Source organism: Vulpes lagopus, chromosome 24, assembly GCF_018345385.1.
Source record: "Vulpes lagopus strain Blue_001 chromosome 24, ASM1834538v1, whole genome shotgun sequence".
Lineage (NCBI taxonomy): Eukaryota > Metazoa > Chordata > Mammalia > Carnivora > Canidae > Vulpes > Vulpes lagopus.
Window position 1 is genome coordinate 46,955,452 of NC_054847.1, and position 20,035 is coordinate 46,975,486.

Below are 20,035 nucleotides of genomic sequence, written 5' to 3' on the forward strand. Positions count from 1 at the left end.
TCAGAGGCTTCTACATGAATTCTCCTACTATAGTAGCTCTTACCTTATTGTAAACAACCAAGAGCATCCATTTAAATTATGTACATGGAATCTGAAGAAATGATTATGAGGTGGGTCCAGGTACACAGTGGACAAATTTTGCCATGATTCTGGGTTTAAATTCCAATTATTATTTGATCCTTATATTAGCCCTATATCCAACAGCCCTCAAAACAATTTGGCAGCCTACTTCCCCAGTTGTGCGGCTCCCACAGGAAATGATCAGAGGTTTCTTGGAAGACAGGGAAGATAACACCTGTTTACTCTTTTTTTATGGTGTTATAGGACCTTCTAATGGGGATTGTACCTCTCCATCATATGGGAATAACTTAGATCTGGAAATGGGCAAAGAGTTGGCTTCAACGCCTCCACCCTTAATCTCTTTTAATGATGTATTAAATACTTCGGCTGGCTATCAGTGTAGCTCATGGAGACAACAAGTACTACAAGTCATCTCCATAGATACCTGCTGGTCATATCCCTGACTGACATTCCAACTTGTTTCCAGCTAACACCACTATACTTGCCTTGCTTCTGATGGCTAGGTGCTGCCAGCAGGCCTCTGCTCTTCTGGCACCTTATTGTCCCTATTCCTACTGGGGGAGAGAGTAGGCCCAAAATGGAATCACTTGTACTAAACTACACATCAGCCAACCAAGATTTAGTACCTAACCTAACTGTACTTTCAACTCTCCAGGAATGTAATCTTTAACCAGTCAACATTAAATTACCAAGGCAGCACTAGTGAGATAATCTGCCCAACAGACCCCCCCTTCCTTTCCCCTTAGGAAGGTGATTTTGCCTGAAGCAATGAATTCTTTACTTATAATTTTCTTTTTTTTGCCTTTTCACTTATCATTTTTAAAAACTTTTCCTTTTCTACAGCTTGACAGGGCTTTTTTTCTGTTGTTAGATGGGATGATGCCCAATTCATGAATTGTTGAATAAACCCAATTTCATCTTTAAATTTACTTGGTTGAATTTTTGTCTTTTAATGCTAATGAACCAGTTATTACTGAGATTTTCTGTGATTCTAGAATGTCTCTTCCCATGGCATTTACCACATCCTTGGTAACTGGAGGCTTCTCAGAGATCTCTCATAGAATGTGGTTCTAAGGTGGGTTTATGGTGGATTGATTTTATCACACCTATTTCTTGCAAGTCTTTTGATCCATTCCACTAGTCATGATAGTTTTGGCATCTATACTCTATTTATTATGAACCTCACTTTCATCACTTTTTCTAAGCCTCCAGGAGTCAAGCATAATAGAATTGTCAACAGGGTTCTTGCCAGTGTTTAGATCCTGTATAATGTTTACAAGCTCTTCTACCCAATGTTATATTCCTCCCTTTCTTATTCTAACACCTACAGGATTCATCTTCAGGCATACTCACCACTGCATGTTTCTCAGAATCAGCACCTTTAACATATCATCTTTCTTCTCCATTTATAGTCTTCACATATTCCAGGCACACTTAGACTACAATTTGATCCAAATTACTCAGTCACGGTTAGGAGGGGACAGGATAAACCCTGTGATGGAAAAGCATTTTCTAATAAAGTAGCTTCCTAATTTGAATCCTCTGTCTTTTCTTTCAGCAAGAGGGTCTCTCTATTCCTACAAGGGAGGATGGACCATATTTGGAGATTCAGATGGTATAGGAGAAACTGAAGATTCAACATTCTCAAATGCATCTATCAGGATATCCTTCTACCAAACTGAAGGCCTCCCTCCTTCCCTGTCAATGAGACTTTAATGTATGAGACTTCCCTGATTGTTTGCCACTCTCAGACTTAAATGTTGTACCTGTTACTTGGCTGTGTCTGTTTTTGAACTGCAGGAGATGAGGATCTATTTAAATACTGTGAAGTCTCTCTCTCTCTCTCTCTCTCTCTCTCTCTCTCTCTCTCTTTCTCTCTCTCTTGCACTTTGCTTTAAATTGCAATCTGATTATCTAAGGTTGTTATTTCTACTCTTCAATGAATCAGTCATGCTGAGAAATAGCCATCCATTCTATAGTGGCTATTTCTTCCATACTTCCCAAATTCCTGAGACTGACAACTGTATCTGATCCCAGTTCCAAAACCTTGGAATCACACTGCTATGGTTGCCAGAGACTTGCATTACTCTACCTACCACCAGGGTTGGGGTAATCCTTGTAATGAGCTGGCAAGTGATACAGATCCTAGACCTTATCTTACCTGTTTCCTAGGAGCACTTACAGCACCAAGTACCTTAGGTCAGCTTCTCTATAAACAGAGTGAAAGATGGGAATTCCTGTTCAAGTGATTTACTGTGGGAGTACGCTCCATGAGAAATAGACATGGGAAATTATTCCGTAGAGTTAGTCCTGCCTTGAGACAAGGAGCTCGCATCTTGTATGCAAAGTCTACCCTGGATAGGGTGGGAATGGTTCTCTGAGTGAGCTGGCTCCCTTTGGCTGAAATAGATTTCCTGGGAAAAGAAGCAGCTGTGAATTTTTAACATTTAACACTAACAGACTAAGGGATAGATGCTTTGCTGGTAAGGGAGAACTTGATGGGGCCCTACCAGCATCCACTTTCAGAAATATAACACCATGAACATTCTGTGGTTCTTGAGGCTAATGTTTTTACGGCATCACTTTCACTCAATAAATGTTCAGTGAGCACTTAAAATAAGGATAGGCTCTGTCACTGGCCCTACCTTACATACAAAGCAGAGTTCTCTATTCTTAAAGAATTTGACAGTGGAACAAAAGATTAAACTAGGTACTCTAGTTATAAAATATAAGGCAAGATGTGGAAATTGCCATAGGTCTAAAGTAAAGGGAGATTAGATCAAAGAAGCATTTATTTTACAGAAATACTTTAGTGAGTTCATAATAGCGAGGGGTTTCTTGATATTGTGACATATAAGAAAATCTACTGCCCTTCACTGTGAAATTAATGGTTTTATATTTTATTCAATTGAGTTCTACAATTATTTAGTGAACATCAGGCTCTGTGTACATAGCAGTATAGAGGATAAAACACAGTCTCTGACTTCATGAAGTTAGTGTCAACATTTTATTGCTAAAGTTATTTTTTTCTTCTTGATTTAATTGGAGTGATTAAGTAGTGATTAAAAAAACATTTTATTTATTTATTCATGAGAAACACAGAGAGAGAGAGAGAGAGAGAGAGAGAGAGGCAGAGACAGAGGCAGAGGGAGAAGCAGGCTCCCCATGAGAAGCCTTATGTGGGACTCGATCCCAGGACCCTGGGATCCCGATCTGAGCCAAAGGTAGATGATGTTCAACCACTGAGCCACCCAGGTACCCAATAGCAGTTTTTTTTTAATTAGATATTTTATTGCTGTTGTTGTTATTGTTTTTAACAAAGAATATCTTAGTTTCTAGAAAGGTAGTGAAGTTTTACTTACAGTTTATGCTAGCAAGAATAGCTGAGAGGCTCCAAAAATAGGAACTCCTTGCATATATTTATTATCTTTCTTTGCATACATCTTAACACCTACTTTTAAACAGTACTGAATCACATTACCAATATTACATTATTCCCAGATGTCAAAGTAAGTATAGGTGCATGTTGTGCTATCGGGACAATGCAAGCATCCGGGATGTATTTGGTTTGGAAAATAAAACAGAGAACCACAGTGTAGAATCTAACTGCCTCATTCTAGCAGGTTAAGTCAGAGGACAGAGTAGTTTAGGGGAAAAAAAATGTTGAATACCTATGCTGATTTTTCTTTTCTTCTGTATGATTGTTATAACTTTGAAGGCTCCTTTCCCTTTAAAAACTCCATGGAGAGCATGCATGGATCTTATGGCATTTGTTTTAATAGCAGAATACTAAATTAAAAGTAATTGTCCTTTCCAATTGAGCTGCAGGGGCTTTCCACTTTCCAAGTGTGTATAGATATTTGATATTAGTTGATATGACAGTTGAGATAATACAATTTCCATCTCAAAGATTTTGATAAGAACTATTGCCTCATGAAATTAAAGTATCCTATGTTTCTCAGGATAGTCTAACAACTAGTATTTTTAATTATTGTACAAACAACACATTATTTTCTCTTCCGTGTATCTTGTCGGTCTGCGTTGATAGATGTCAACTCACAAGTATATCCCAGTTTGGGTTGAAGTCAGTCTCCATTTCATGTTTGCATTTGAATTTAGGTCTGTCACAAGTGATAAAGAGTGATGAATGTGATATTGCCATGTTGAAAGATCATTAAATGTCACTCTGTGTCCTGGCAGCCAAATGGCTGGCAGAAAGTCAATGATGCAAACTCAGCTTGGAGTGTGGAGAGTAGAGATGGATCTAGGGCAGCACAGAGTCATGCAAGCTGTGAACAATCAATCAATCATTTCATTCAAAGAAAGAGTGAAATGAGATTTGATGGAAATACTGTGTGAGTAGCTACAGTGGTGGACATCTAGCTTGGAAGTGTTTTGATTTACACTTACAACCACCTAGTTGCCAGCAGCTAGAATAATAGGCTGGGAAAATTATGTATTTGATCAATTTCTTTGAATATCTTTTGACTTCAGATGTTCTTTATGCACCTTATGCCTTAAATAGTCTTAAACAACTTTCCTAGCTCTAGAGAAATGGCCTGTAGATGGGCTAAAGTGAGTCAAGTGTACAGTCAACCTATTAGAGGTACAATTTATATACCCTGATAAAGAAAGCATTAAATCTGACTGGCAATGCTATTTCACTTCTTCAGTGGCTTTCTACAATTTGTGTATAATTTATTTTGCTTTCCACTTTCCTTGCTGCTCTTCTATTTCTATGAATTGATTCCCCGAAGTTCCTAAATATAAATTGTACTTAAAACAGTGTGGAAATGCTTACTCAATATTAATATTTATTTTCAAAAAGCTTTTAAGGCCATAACACAAAATATGGAGCACTTTTATATGTTTATCCGGTAATTTACACCATTTGTGTTTTAAACATAGGCTAGAAAATGAAAAATTGCTATTGACTACTACCAGGTATCTTTTAGATTGCTAAATCTGTTTAATCTGGTTCACTTCCATTTGATGAAAATGGTAAGTATAAAGCACGCAAAGTGAGAGGTGAAACACGGGCATTATGACAGAAGAAGTTTGCATTAGTGAGCTTTTCTGTATTCAGATATTTGACTCAGAATATTTTAGAATGAGTTATGAAATTGTCAGTATAAGTATTCAGAGAATAATATTATCTGTTTCAAGTCATGACCGTATTTTAAAGTCTTTACCACACTGTACAGGTGCAGGTATTCTAAATCAAATTCTGATAGTTATTTTCTGAAGTAAAATTAGAAATCTATTTTTCCTAAAATTTATGTCAATGAGATTTAGAAAGTTTGACAGTATCCATAAAGCAATTTCCAGTTTAACATAATCATTCAGGTCTTTCTTTTGGTGGGGGTCAGAGGGTGAGTTATCATTACAGATGAAAATAACTGGATGGGGGGCAGCCCTGGTGGCGCAGCGGTTTAATACCGCCTGCAGCCCAGGGCATGATCCCGGATACCCTGGATCGAGTCCCACATCAGGCTCTCTGCATGGAGCCTGCTTCTCCCTCTGCCTGTATCTCTGCCTCTCTCTCTCTCTTTCTCTCTCTCTGCATCTCTATGAATAAATAAATAAAATATTTTTTAAAAAAGAAAATAACTGGATGGGTATTTCAGCTCAATAACATTAGCAATTAAGATTATCTGATCAGATTCCTGAATTCTCATTTGTAGGGAGCAACAAATATTGTTTTGACTAATACATAGATTGTCACCTAGATTTTCCTGGAGGAAGAATGCAGAATGTCTAGGTGGTATATTATCATTCCGGTTTTTTAGCAATTATATTTTTATTTGTGAATCAATAAATGGCATCCTGATTAAGTTTAAACTAATATGTTAACTTAATATGCCTATTTTAGAAAGCAATGCTCCGTATTCCCTTCATATTGTCATTAGACATCCACCTGCATGTGAATCCATCTTTTTCTTTCCACGTATTGTTAGCCATGTCTCTCCTCCTACTAAATACCAGATTCTCTTCTTGTGCTTGAATTTCTAATCCCACTTATCACTACAAATATCTTTTATGGAAATCCTCTCTCTCTCTCTCTCTCTCTCTCTAATATATCTTCCCTTCTCACTCTCTCTGGGTCGTTCTCTTGCTCTATTGTTTCCCAGCCAAGACACATGAAATCTCCACTTAATCTCTACCTCTGCTAAAAACTCCACCTTTTTTCTCATTCTCTTTAGAGTTAAATTTCTTAAGAGTTTTCTTCAGAGTTCTTATTCGTTCACCTCCTTTTCAGTCCTATTACATTTGAAAATATATTTGACACACAGCATATATTCTGAAGTGTCTAAAAGTATATAATCAGTTAAAAGAAAACAAAAATTAATATTTCTAATAGCTACCTGAAGAGTTAGTTACCAGTACATCAGAAGCACCTGTGTGAGTCTTCTTATTCCATTCCCTCTCTCGCTTCTAGAGGCAACAACTATCTTATATTTTATTTCAATTATATATACTTAAATAATGTATCCTTTAGTTTTCTAGTTTTTAAAATTCATATGAATTAAGCCATAAGACATATAATATTCTATGATTTATGTCTATCACTCAACATTATGTTACATTATACATTATGTTATGAGCATAGTACAGTTTATGTATCCATTAGTCTGTTGATAGAAGAAGCAATTTTAAAAACTTCAAATTCGTTGATAGCCCATCCACCCCAGGTAAGATCTATATTCTCTCCCCCTTACTCTGGGCAGGTTTGTTTCTGCTTCAGCAAATAAAGTCTAATAGGAAAGAAGCTTTACTTCCAAAGCTAGGTAGTATGTGACCATGGAATTTCCATCTTGTTTACTGGAGCAATTATTCTTAATATTCTAGATGCTACTTAAGAAGTCCAACTTCCCTGGGATACCTGCCTGGTTCAGCAGTTAAGCATCTGATTCTTGATTTTGGCTCAGGTATTGATCTCTAGGTTGTGGGATTGGGCATGCTTAAGATTCTTCCTCTGCCTCTCCCACTTGCTTACACATACTCTCTCTCTCTTTCTTAAAAAAAAAAAAGGTCCAACTTCCCTGAGCACCATGGGGGAAACTAAACTTTCCTGAGCACTATGGGGGAAACTAAACAGCCACTTATGGTCAACAATCTCAACATACACCAGCATTCTAGGGTAATCTCCATCAAAAAACCAAATATGTGTGTAATGTCTATAGGCACCTCTAGACTGGCCCATGTACCAGCTGAATATCATCAAGTGACTTCTGTTAATACTTCATGGAACAAAAAAAATCATCTAGCTAAGTCTAGCTAAAATTTCTGATGCCCAAGTCATGAGATAAACAAAATAATTGTTATTTTAAGCCAATGAGTTTTGGGATCATTGGTTCCATGATAGAAGATTAATGGAAAAGAAAGTTGCACTGCCAGTGGGATCATACCAGAATAAAAACTTAAAATATATGGCATTTGTTATGGGATTGTTCAGTAGTCAGGACCTAATGGGACTTTGAGTTTGTGAAGTGAGAAAAAAAAACATACATATCATTCTTAAAATTTTTGCTAACTTCTGGGGGAAAAAAACCCACTGCATGTTGCAATGAGTGTGTAGAAGGTGGCAACTCAACCAAGTGCGGGGATTCAGGTAAGTTCTTTGTGATTGATCATATTTAGCCCATGGCCTGGAAAAGAATCTGGCTTTATACAGGTAAGGTGAGGGGAATGGGAGTGGAAACATAGATTGGCTCCCAGGCAGAAGGAAAATTTGAAAGGAAATACACTGTGTTTATTATGTGAAACATTTTCTGCAAGTGTTCAGAGTTCTTCAGTCCTTATATCTCATAAAGCCTGTTAAAGATGACATATTTGCCATTTATTATAGTCAATTTTCTTAATAAATGCATTTCTTCCATGACACTATGTTGTCAGTACTAGATCTAGATTTTGTACAATCTCATTGGATGTGCAGGTTTTTTAATGTCCATTTCCCTATTGACATACCATGTGGAGTAGCTCTTCATATCCTTACTTGTCTTCTCCATATCTTCTTTGGTGAAGTGTCTGTTCAGATCTTTGGCCCAATCTTAAATCCAATTTCTTGTTTTATAATTGTTGAGCTTTAAGTGTTCTTTGTATATTTTGGATAACAGTCCTTTATCAGATTTGTTCTTTGAGAATATTTTCTCTCAGTCTGTTTCATGTCTTATCATCTTGGCATTGTCTTTCTTTCTTTCTTTCTTTCTTTCTTTCTTTCTTTCTTTCTTTCTTTCTTTCTTTCTTTCTTTCTTCTTTCTTTCTTTCTTTCTTTCTTTCTTTCTTTCTTTCTTTCTTTCTTTCTTTTTTTCTTCTTTCTTTCTTTCTTTTCTTTCTTCTTTCTTCTTTCTTTCCTCTTAAAGATTTTATTTAGTTATTTGAGAGGAAGAACATGAGTAGGGTAGGGAAATGGAGGGGGAGAAGCAGACTCCCCACTGAGCAAGGAGCTCAATCCCATGACTCCAGGATCATCTGCTAAAGGCAGATGTTTAACCGACTGAGCCACCCAGGTGCCCCTTGACATTTTCCTGTATTGTTCAGTTTTGGGTGTTAGATCTAAAAAGTCATTGGCATACCCAATTAAGATTTTTCTCTATGCTGTCTTCTAGAAGTTATATAGTTTTCTATTTTCCATTTAGGTCTGTAATCCATTTTGAGTTAATTTTTGTGAAGGGTGTATACCAATGTCTAGATTCTTTTTTTTTTCTTTTTTGCACAGATGTCCAATTGCTCCAGCACTATTTATTGGAAAAATATCTGCTCCATTGTATTGCTTTTTCCCTTTGTCTAAGATTAGTTGACTATGTTTATGTGAGTCTATTTCTGGGCTTTCTATTCTATCCTACTTATTTATTTGTTTATTCTTTACCACTACTACAGTGTCTTAATAACTGTAACTTCATAGTAAGTACTAAGGTCAGATGATGTCTGTCCTCCAATATTGTTCTTCTTCAGTATTGTTAGTTATTCTGAATAAATGTTTTTAGTTGATATTACTATTATTTTATCATTTTGGGTTTTTTTCCCTCCTGTTTAATGCAATCTTGGGTTAAAAAAATTCCCCAGAAGTCCTTTGGGATTTGCAGAGAATCAGGATTATGAAAGTGAATTACATGAAGCTCACCATTACCTGGACAGTGTAGCCCTTTGAGTCCTCAGCATAATATGGCAAGAAGTTCATATATAATATCAGCCTTAGATTTAAATTCTGTTTCTCTTTCTACTCACTCCATGAGACTTCTGAGCTAAAACCTACATTTGCTGAATTATCAGGAATAATAGGACAAAAATACTTTTCTGCTCAAGTATTTTGCCTACATCTCTTCCTTTAGGACTTTCCTGAGATTATGTCCTGGCAATTTCCCATTAGCCTGACAGCTCTTCTATGTATTTAGGTCATTAAGACTATTTACCCACAGTTTTATTGTTTTTCTTGCAAAAGTTGGTTCTAATAAAGAACTTGATCCAGATTATTAGAAGCAGAAGTCCTCTTCTCTGAATTTCTAGTGCTTTATAGTGTACTCAACACAAATTAAACACTTTCTAATGAAAAACCAGATTGTTGAGTAGTGCTTTTATCAATCACTTTTGGGCTCTAGTTACAAACCACACATTTCATAATTCAATACATTTTAAATAAATCACACCTGAAATTCTGAACGTGAATAGTTTTTAGAAAACAAGCATCTCTGCCTCAGGTGAACTTTTGAGCTAAAAGGCTTCTGTTAACTTTTATAACAATTTTCCCTGGTTAAAGGTCCTTGATAAGAAGCTTTCTAAAACAATCTTTCATGATTCTCACTAATGTGTATCAGCTGAAACTTGGATATGTTGGTAAAGTAACATTTCACAGAGCTTATTCTTTATAAATAAAAGATAATTGATGTTCAAACACAATGTAGCATATTCGTTTGGTATCAATAATTACCTCAAACCATAATGGCAATACTTCATCCAAACACATTGGAGCTCAGGGTAGTTTCCTCGAATACTTTTTCATGTAGCTAAATGAAGCATTTAATATTTGACACTGTGGTCAGTTAAGTCATTTGTATAAATGAATAAAAACATAACTCATGAAGCTGTTTTGAGACTTTTTAAAGCTATTTAAAATTCTACATCAAGAACACTCTCTAAATACTGTGATTCTATTAAAATATCAAGGAACTTTTATTGAAATCTTTCAGAAACTGGTGGATAAAATATATCAAGTAGTCAATTTCAGCAGATGTGGACAACATGGTTACTCATTGAGAATTTTATGAACTCTGTTAAGCATCAGTGTAGGGAGTACCCATATCTTGTTTCAGACTAATATTATATGGTACTCTCTTGGTTAGGCAATGTTCTATGGCAAGAGTGAAGGGATTTCATAGATATAATTAGAATCTCTAGTTAATTGGCTTTAAGGTAGCCAAAAGGAAGATTAGTTTAGGTGGGCCTGACCTAATCAGGGATCAAAAGCAGAAAGCATCATCTAGTCAGCCTTGAAGCAGCAAACTCTCATGGTGTTATGATGAAGGTCACCTGGCAGGGACTCTCAGGCCATCTCCTCAGTCCTCTTCCTTCATGTAACTGAATTCTGCCAACAACCAAATGACATCACAGTCCTTGTCAACATCATGGTTGAAAGCCTGTGAGTTCCTGGACAGAAGACCCAGTTAAGTAAGCCATGCTCACACTGCTTGTCCACAGAAATTGAGGTGATAAATATGTATTGTTGAAAGCTGCTACATCTGTGGTATTTTACTACACAGCAGGAGAAAATAAATATATTGATACTCATTCATATATTCTTCTAGAAACAATGGCAAAATCTTTAAGCTCTATGTAAAATAAAATTATAAGCTTTTATAAATAATTAGATATAAAAAACAGATTAAAAATAACTGAATCAAATTATTATAACATTTCATGAGTTTCATTCTTTACTATAGCCAAAAACAAATTGTTAACAAGACCATGGTAGTGAATTATGACAAATTGAATTCTGAACTGATCTCGATTTAATTTAATTTCTTTAAAGATTTTATTTATTTACTTGACAGAGAGAAGGAAAGCACAAACTGGGGTAGTGGCAGAAGGAGAGGGAGAAGCAGGTTCCCCACTGAGCAGGGAGCCTAATGTGGGGCTTGATCCCAGGACACTGGGATCATAACCTGAGCTGAAGGCAGATGCTTAACCAACTGAGCCACACAGGCACTCCCTCAACTATTTAAAATTTTTGTCTAATTAAATAATTAATTTTTCTTTCAGAAAATATTCAAGGAAAAAAAAGACTACTTATTGCTTTAAATCTTCACTCAAGAGGGTAATGAGGAAATTTTAATCTGCAACTCTATTTCCTAGGCCTCTATATAGAAAAACACACACAAACCACACACACACACACACACACACACACACACACACACTTAAATATTTATAAAATTGGAAATTAATATTTCATTCACTGAAAACTTTTTTCAATTATACATCTACTTCTTTACTTAATATTTCAATTTTAAATATACATCTACATTCAAGATAGCATAGATACATATAATATGTATCAATTTTAAATGTATATCTGTATATCTACATCATTTTTAAAATTGTTTGTCTCATGGGTGATTTAAAAATACATTAAATATATTCCATAACTCTGATTAGATTTTTCTAAATTTCTTTTTATTTTAAAACATTCATTAATGTTTATCTTAATACTTTACCTGATTTGGAACCTTTCTAAAAATAGAACTACTAGGTCAAATTGGAATAATATTTTATAGACCTCTGATGGATATAATCAAACTTCTCTCAAGAGATATATCAATTTACATGCTCACAAATAATATGAAATGATGTCTCTTCCTTTATAGCATCATCAGCACTAATTACTGAAATTTAAAAAAATCAGGTAGACACAACATACTACTTAGGTATAGTTTTAAGCTGTATTTTTCGAATACCAGTAGTATGGAACATTCGTATTTTTATAGATGATTCTTCTTAATTAACAAAATATTCACTATACTTTGTTTTTATTGAGTTATATTAAATAACTTTCCCCTGTTTTTCTTAATATAATTTTTTTTTTCTCTGAATGCTGTTTCCCTGGTAATATGTGTATGATCTTGTGACTTTAATGGCTGTTAGTATTATCTTTGAGGATTTGGGTGCTTTATTCACTCTTTGATTGGTTTCTTGGTTTCCTATACAGAAATTTAAGTATGACATTATGACTTGAAAGATTTTCTCCATATTTTAGCTTTTTATCTTTTTATCTTTTAAATTTAAATCCTTTGGCAAGATATATATAGATGTAATATTTGTGAAATGTTGGGTTGGGCCTTAACTAATTATATACAGTTACAGTTATAGTTAATGTAGTTTTATTTATACATATAAAATATTTATCAAACATGTACAGCTATAATGCATTATAAATCTAATCTAATTTAACATAACCTTAAAATTATATGTGTGTGTGTATATATATGTGTGTGTGTATATATATATGTATATATACACTATCAACTTTAATAAGTTGATTATATTGTCCCCATATTCTTAGTTCTATCATATACTGTAGCTAATGTCAATATACAATTAACTAGAGAGTTATATTTTATACTCTGCACAAAGGACTAGCAAGGCTCCAATGACTAAAGATTTTTTGGCCAGGTTATCCTATACTGTGTTTTCCTGAGCTGGTATACTAATGATTTCACTGTGGCCTGTCCTTATGCCATTTATTTTAAATTCTGATTGTATTCTGATAAACAGTATTTCCTCTTGAAAGCTGACAAGTGTCTGAGAAAAGAATGCTACTAGGACTCTGGAGGAAAAAAAATACATATATTACTCTTTATATTAAAATATGAGATTTCTGATTTCTGAAGACCCTCCCAAAGGTGTTACTTAGAAAGAATGAGAAACTGGAGCTGCATAAGTTCTTTTGTATCAAGTTCTTCATAAACATCACTATATCAGAGACATAAATAATTGGAAAAATTGTGGCTAAAATTATCATGAGGTCAGAGAATATGCAGAGTTCACAGGTATGATTATTAGATATGGTGCCAGGGACTGTGGCATCATGTATTCTAGCGTGCAGTCTATTCAGCCTCCTTATTGTCAGAAACTCGTAACTGAGTGCTACCTCCTTCAAACAAGTGTTTAGTATTTGTTTGTTTATGTTCCAGTAATTTGTCAGATGGCTTCTTTTTCAACACAACATATTCTGGTTATCATAGTTCTTAAATTTGTCTTAAAATATAATTACAGTAGGTTTTATAAGACATGCAGGTTCATGAGAGACTTATTTTTCTTGATGATAAGATATTGTATATTAATATATCATATTAAATATGTTTAATTAAAGGAATTACTAGGCACAGTTTGTACTCATATGTGGCACATATCATTCAAGTGTTCATATAATTTATTCTTAGGCTTCATTTCCAGTTTCGCTTAAATATTCACATGCAAATATTCATATACGGAAAGAAATACTTAGTAGAGAGTGTTGTTTCCAATAATATAATAAAGGACTGTTGTCAGCATCTACTGATGCCAGGCTTAAGGATTGCACAAACAGGATTGAAACCAATTAAATTTTAGGGTTTGTGGCAAACCCTCAGTGTTTCCGAGATTATTTCAAATTAAATAAAGCAATATATCTCTGAAAGTAATCCTTGTTTAAATGATAGTTTACAGTAGAATATGAAATAGGATCTATTTTAAGTTATTATATGACACGATTTATGAGTGCTTTTTTTTGGATATTCATAATGGAAATCAATATGCTGTACTCAAAATTATCTAAAGCAATAGATCAAGTTACAATGGTCAATTTACTTATGTATTTAGAGAGAGTTGTACCTTGTTATGTTTCCATATATCTTTGCATTTGTGAGGTTTTTTTTATTGAATCATCAGATGCATTGGATATAAAATAAAGCATATCATTTTTGCTAAGAAGAGAAAATAGCTGCCACCAATTTCTATGTCAAAAATTATTCTGGGACAAAATTTCTTTACCATTTCTGTATTTATCTATGACCTCCTCTCTTAATAGTTTTGGTGTCAGGACCACTTCACATCCTCAAAATATATTGAGAGATAAGAAGCATTTCAAGGAGGGTGTAGTGAGGACTTCCGAAAATATGTTCCTCCGTGAAAGCAGTGTGAGCTCTGTGAGCAAGAATTGTTAAAATCAATGTAGCCCGAACTTTGAAAACAAACAGTAGGAGCAACGTTTATTCTAGAAATACTGCTGAAATTCTGTTGGAACAGCGCTTTGTGGCATTTTGACTCATTTTTATCTTATGCTCTTTTCCCTTTCTGAGACAGCCTTGAAAACCAACAGCCTCACAACCACAGTCAGTGGCTGTGAAAACCAATAGCCTAGAGCCCCTGTCCGGGAAGAATGGATTTGGAGGCTCCAAAAGCACCACCCTGAGATAACTGTCACTATTTGACCCGTCTGGCATCTCACAGGAAAGCTCCATTATCGGGTTTACTTTAGTTGACCTGCCTCAGAACTTGCTTGGTCTGATCAGCCATATCCTTAGGACTTTTGTCAAAAACAATCAGTCGAAATTGTCAGACATCACAGCTGCCTGAGGTGGTGTTACCAGTTGGAGCTACGAAGGGGCTGACCAAAAAACCTTAAAAAAATTGTAAATGCAACGTCCACAGGGGGCTTTGAGAAAGCTCTGACATATTTCCTGGGAGTACGACGTCCACATGCACGTTCAGAGCTTTGTGTATGACCAGGAAAGACATAAGACAGATTTATGCACCCAAATATGCACATCTTCATATACACAGATAATATGTGGAAGGATACGTACTAGGAAGTTCACACTCAATGTAGAAATTTGAGTGGTTTTTCTCTTCTGTCCCCGAGGCCCTATACCAATCCTTCTTCTTTCCTTCCACCTCCATCCCTCCCTTTCTCTCCTTCCTTTCCTCTTTCTTTTCCTTCTTTTTCTTTGTTTGCTTATCCATTATCTATAATAACTATACATTACTTTTATATTAAAAAATAAGAAGAGTGCATTTTAACCAAATTATTCCCTTTTAAATTCATTATTGGATGCAACTTAAATTAGCCAAGAAAAATTAAATCACATTCATTTGGCCATCTAGTAAAATGGGGTCTACCGGAAGATGTCTATGTTTTATCTGCTAGCTTTCTAACCTAAAAATCTATCTGCTTTTTCACATGATTTACAATGACTCTGCTCTAAAGTATTGTAGATTCTTAAAATTAAGAAGTCAATAGACCAATTAAGCAAATTCTTCTTTGTCATGGTTAGGAATGGTTACATCTTTATTTTTTCAGCCAGTGATTTGCATTTGTTCCTCTTTAAAAAATGTTTGAAATGTGTCTCATATTAATTGACTTCAGAGTATCATTTATCATACTGTGCCATATTATTTACCATAAATAGTATTTGTCAGTAAATTTTTGCATAATTCTGGGGCCTGAAAAAGTTAATGTGGCTTTTATATAAATTTTAAAGATACTCAATCCTTAGTAAACAAATATAGATAATTTGTATTATTGTTCTATTCTAAAACTTTTAGAGACTTTTCTATTTTAATTTAGTTCAGTTTAACAGTTTTTATGTATATGCAAACTAGCAAAATGTACTGTTTTAGGTGATAAAATGGAGAATCAAGGATTAATAAAGCAAGCCCTTACATTTAAGACCATTAATAAGGAAGTATAAGCTTAAATATCACTGCACATTTTTAAGATAAAAATAACTCAACTAGAGATGGAATTGTTTTCCTGAGTTGAAGTTCATTTTCTCTTACTATTATGCATCATACATGCTTTAATTGATAAGTTATTTTATATAAATTGTAGCTCATCAAAATAATTAGGACATAGTCATCTGTAACTTGTTCTTATAAGTAACATCATAAAAAACTACAGAAAATGTAAAATTTTACTTCACATTAGTATAATATGTTGAAATTAGCTATACTCCCTGAAGACACGCTGCTGTTTACATAAATGCAAAGTGGAATCTTCAGTCAGATAAATTTACTCCCATCTAATCTAAAAAACCAAATACTTAATTGTGCTAACAACACAAGTTTACGTATTGGTGGCTTAAGTCACCTTATAAACATGTGTTTATAGAATTAGGTGATCAGTTTATTATGTTAGCATCCTGCTGACTCTAAAGCAAAAATGCATTATATTCATTATGTTGTTATTGTATTCTTCATGAGTAATGTGATAGTCCATTAAATATAATTAAGAGTTCGACAAAGGAGAGATGCTAGCAGAATTAAACAATAGAATAAGAGTGGTTTCTTAATATAGAATGGCCACTTGCAAAGATTTAATGGAAAGCTCAGGTTCATTTTGGAAACGAGAACTCTCTTAAACCTAAAAAACTCTAGCGCTTATGAATTTAGCCTCTTGCTGCAAAAAAGCAGCATGTGTATCCAGGAAAAATGTTGACCAATTCTCTGAAAACAATCCTGACTCGCAGGATCAACCCTTAAGATGATGGTGAACCTGAAGTAAATCAGGCAATGGAACTGATAAAAAATGGAATTAATAAGATACTTGATGTCATGATCATACTCAAATAACCTTTTTGACATCTCTTTGGTTGATATTTAAGATACTAGGATTGTTAAAAATTCACTTACATGTCACTCGAAGAACATGAAACTATCTGCAGTATAACAATGATAGTCCTTGGCTACATAGAACATAAAGTATCACTAAGGAAGAAAGAGATATCCGTGATTAAATTGCCTAGGATTTTAAACAATGTCAGATGTTTGTATAAGCCTTGAAAGCAAGATTTAATATATGGCAGGAGAGTGTAGAGAGAACTGGAATGATTGAGTTTGAAGAATGACATTAGATTAGATGATTAGGTATAGTAATGTGAATCCTGGAAGGTGAAAATCATCTTTATTTTTTTTTTTTTTACCACTATTTGAAAGTTTGATACAAGGCACATGAGTACTTTATCCTTGTCCCATAGTTGGTATTAAGCAAGATATTTCTTTTTGTACCTGCTTATTAATGTTAAAGGTAATTTGTAGTGTTAGGATATATGGTAGGAATTTTAAATTCATGCACATGGATAAAGGTTTATACAAAGAAAATGTTAATGTAATAATGCTATTACATAAATTCAATTTAAAATGGTTGCCTTTGCTTTATAATCTGCTGATATTTATTTTAGGAGGCCCCAGTTACCCTGCATTAGGTATATTTATCCAAGTACAGTTAAAACAATCCTTGTAATAGAAAAAAGAGGATTAATAGTTAAAATCAATATAGAATTACATTAGTGTGTATACAATCTGTTTCATTACTGAAAATTAATTTTAATTATAGTAATAAAAGACATTTAACTGACATTCTAACCTATCATTTCTTTATCAAAGGGGAAGATGTAAATATACACAACTCTTTTCAGAGACACATGTTTTACTGAACTATAAGCATGATAAGCTTTCATAAACTGAGAAGGATCAGGCCTAAGAGAAGCACATTAGTACATTTTTCTTTTATTTCTAAAAAGGCAGATGCTAATTAAAAGTATTGCAATGCTTAATTCTATGCTTGGGAAATTATATGCATTCTCCTATTTAATATCCTCCTTATTTATGAGCACTATTTAAATTTTCTGAGCTAAATATTAAAAATCTCTCATTCAATGAATAATTGATGATTAATAGAAGTTACAAAAGTGAAAATTGCAAGTATAATATTTTAAATTATTAAATGTGGAAATTTAATTCTTATTAAGTATTCACAACTAAATTATTAAAATTTTATTTAATTGAACATCTAAGTAACATTTTATGATCCTAAATAAACAGAGATAAATATGTCATCCAGTTTTGACCCAGGTATAGATTAAGGTCAAACTGCCCAGTGCCTGTGAACTTGTGAGTGTTGTGGTTACTTCTTCCCAGGAAATCACAAGATAACTGAGTTGAACACATTTAACCACCTTCCCTTTCACAAAAGTTTCAGATGTGAAATTTGATAAGTAAGTAATCTTGTTAAAATGCCTTGATGTTAAAATGCTTAATACAAATTGTTTTTGAAATTCTGCTGGAGCTGATGATTGAAGATCAGATCAAAATGTAAGGAAAATTAATTAAAAATAAACTTTGCTTTAGTAATAATTTTATTTTTTTTATTTTTTATTTTGCTTTAGTAATAATTTTAAATAGCTCTGAAGGTTTTAGGAGAATAAGAATTTTTTAAAATTTATTTTAATTCTTTTTTAGTAATCTCTATACCCAACGTGGGGCTTGAACTCATGACCCTGAGATCAAGAGCTGCTCCCTCTTCCAACTGACCCTGATAGGCACCCCTTGGACCATAAGAAATTTAGATTAATGTTTTAAGTTGTGACTAGGAGGTAGCATTAAGAAAATACTCCCTGAATGGCTAGAAGTGCAACTGTTGGTATCCACGATGTAGCCTTATCCAGGGCTTTGGGGAACTATTTTAGGTTCAAGATGCTTATCAGAAATAGGGTATATCTTTGGCAATATGAGGATGAAATATGTCCCTTATCTTGCATGATTAGAAGACTGGAAAAGGAATTATTAACCTGGTAGCATTAAATGGAAAACATTCAACTGTCTGAATGAGAAGTTGTCTATGATGTATCTGGTCAAATAAAATAGGCTTATGAGACAGCTATGATGTCCTCTGAAAGAACAGTTGTGCAGATTAAGTGAAACAATGAACAAGAAAACACTTGATTAACACCAACAGAACCTGGCATTGTACAATTGCTGTTGTTACTTGGCTTTTGAATGCTTTGGATATTGTTTCTGCAAGAGCCAGACATCCACTGCCCTATGCGGTTTCACCAGTCAGTTATCTGGATTAGAGCCATGGTACCATTTGGCAGAGTAGCAGTGTTATAAATGAAGCATCAAACTCAACACTAAGGGTTTGTAAACTGATGTGTGGCTTGCAGACTGTTCTGCATGTGAGACTTGAAATCCCTCAGAATCATCTCCTAAGCAAATTGCATTAGCCATTCTTGTGCATCATAGTTATTCACAGATATACACACAGGTGAAAACAGAAAATCTAACCACCAAACCGGAAATGGAGAGCAGCATTCAAAATCCCAGCTTCACAAAAAGCAAACATTTTAAATTATCTCTATAAAAGCCAGTTATTCTTTTAAAAGGGCAAAGTTGCAGCATTGCAGGCAGGCAGCAATGGGCTTTTTCACCTGGAGCCCTTTTTCCCTCAAAGGGATCCTGTGCACGTTGTTCTAAGTGGTTGGGGAAACGAGAAACGCCCAGCAAAGTTCAGGGTGGGTTTTCAAATTAGAAAATTATGTTGAATAAAAAAACTGAAAAGTTTTAGAGTTTAATCTCAATTTTATGATTCTGAGAGGATGATGACAACAATTTTCACTTTTTGTCTGTTTTGAATAAAATTCACTTTTGTTAGGAATGATGCAAAATATAACCAGTCATAGTCGCATGAGACAAATAGAGTAATGAAAGCATTTTTAATATCATTCGGTCCCTCAAAGAGACAAAATTTGTGTCAGTACAAGTCATTTTATTTTTGTTAGTGCAATTGCTTTTGTTGTAATAAATTTGAGCTAGATCGCCTAAACAAACAATTAGAAGAAAAGAAAAGCAATAATGAGCTTTTTGCATAAAATCAGCTCAAACAAGACTCAACAAAATCAGGCTTTCTGATCTCCTGCCAAATTTTTCTGGGACATATTAAGTGCTGAATAGTGCTACCAATGTTTCAGCACAATACTCATTATTCTCGAATTTATAATGAAGTCCAATATCCAAAATTATATGCCAAATATACTTGTTTTGCAAATTGATAAAAAAATTATACATACTTAGCTCAAAGCTGCAAGGCAAGACATTTCTTTGAGATACTGTGTTCAGAATGTATTAGCAGTTACAAGTGCAT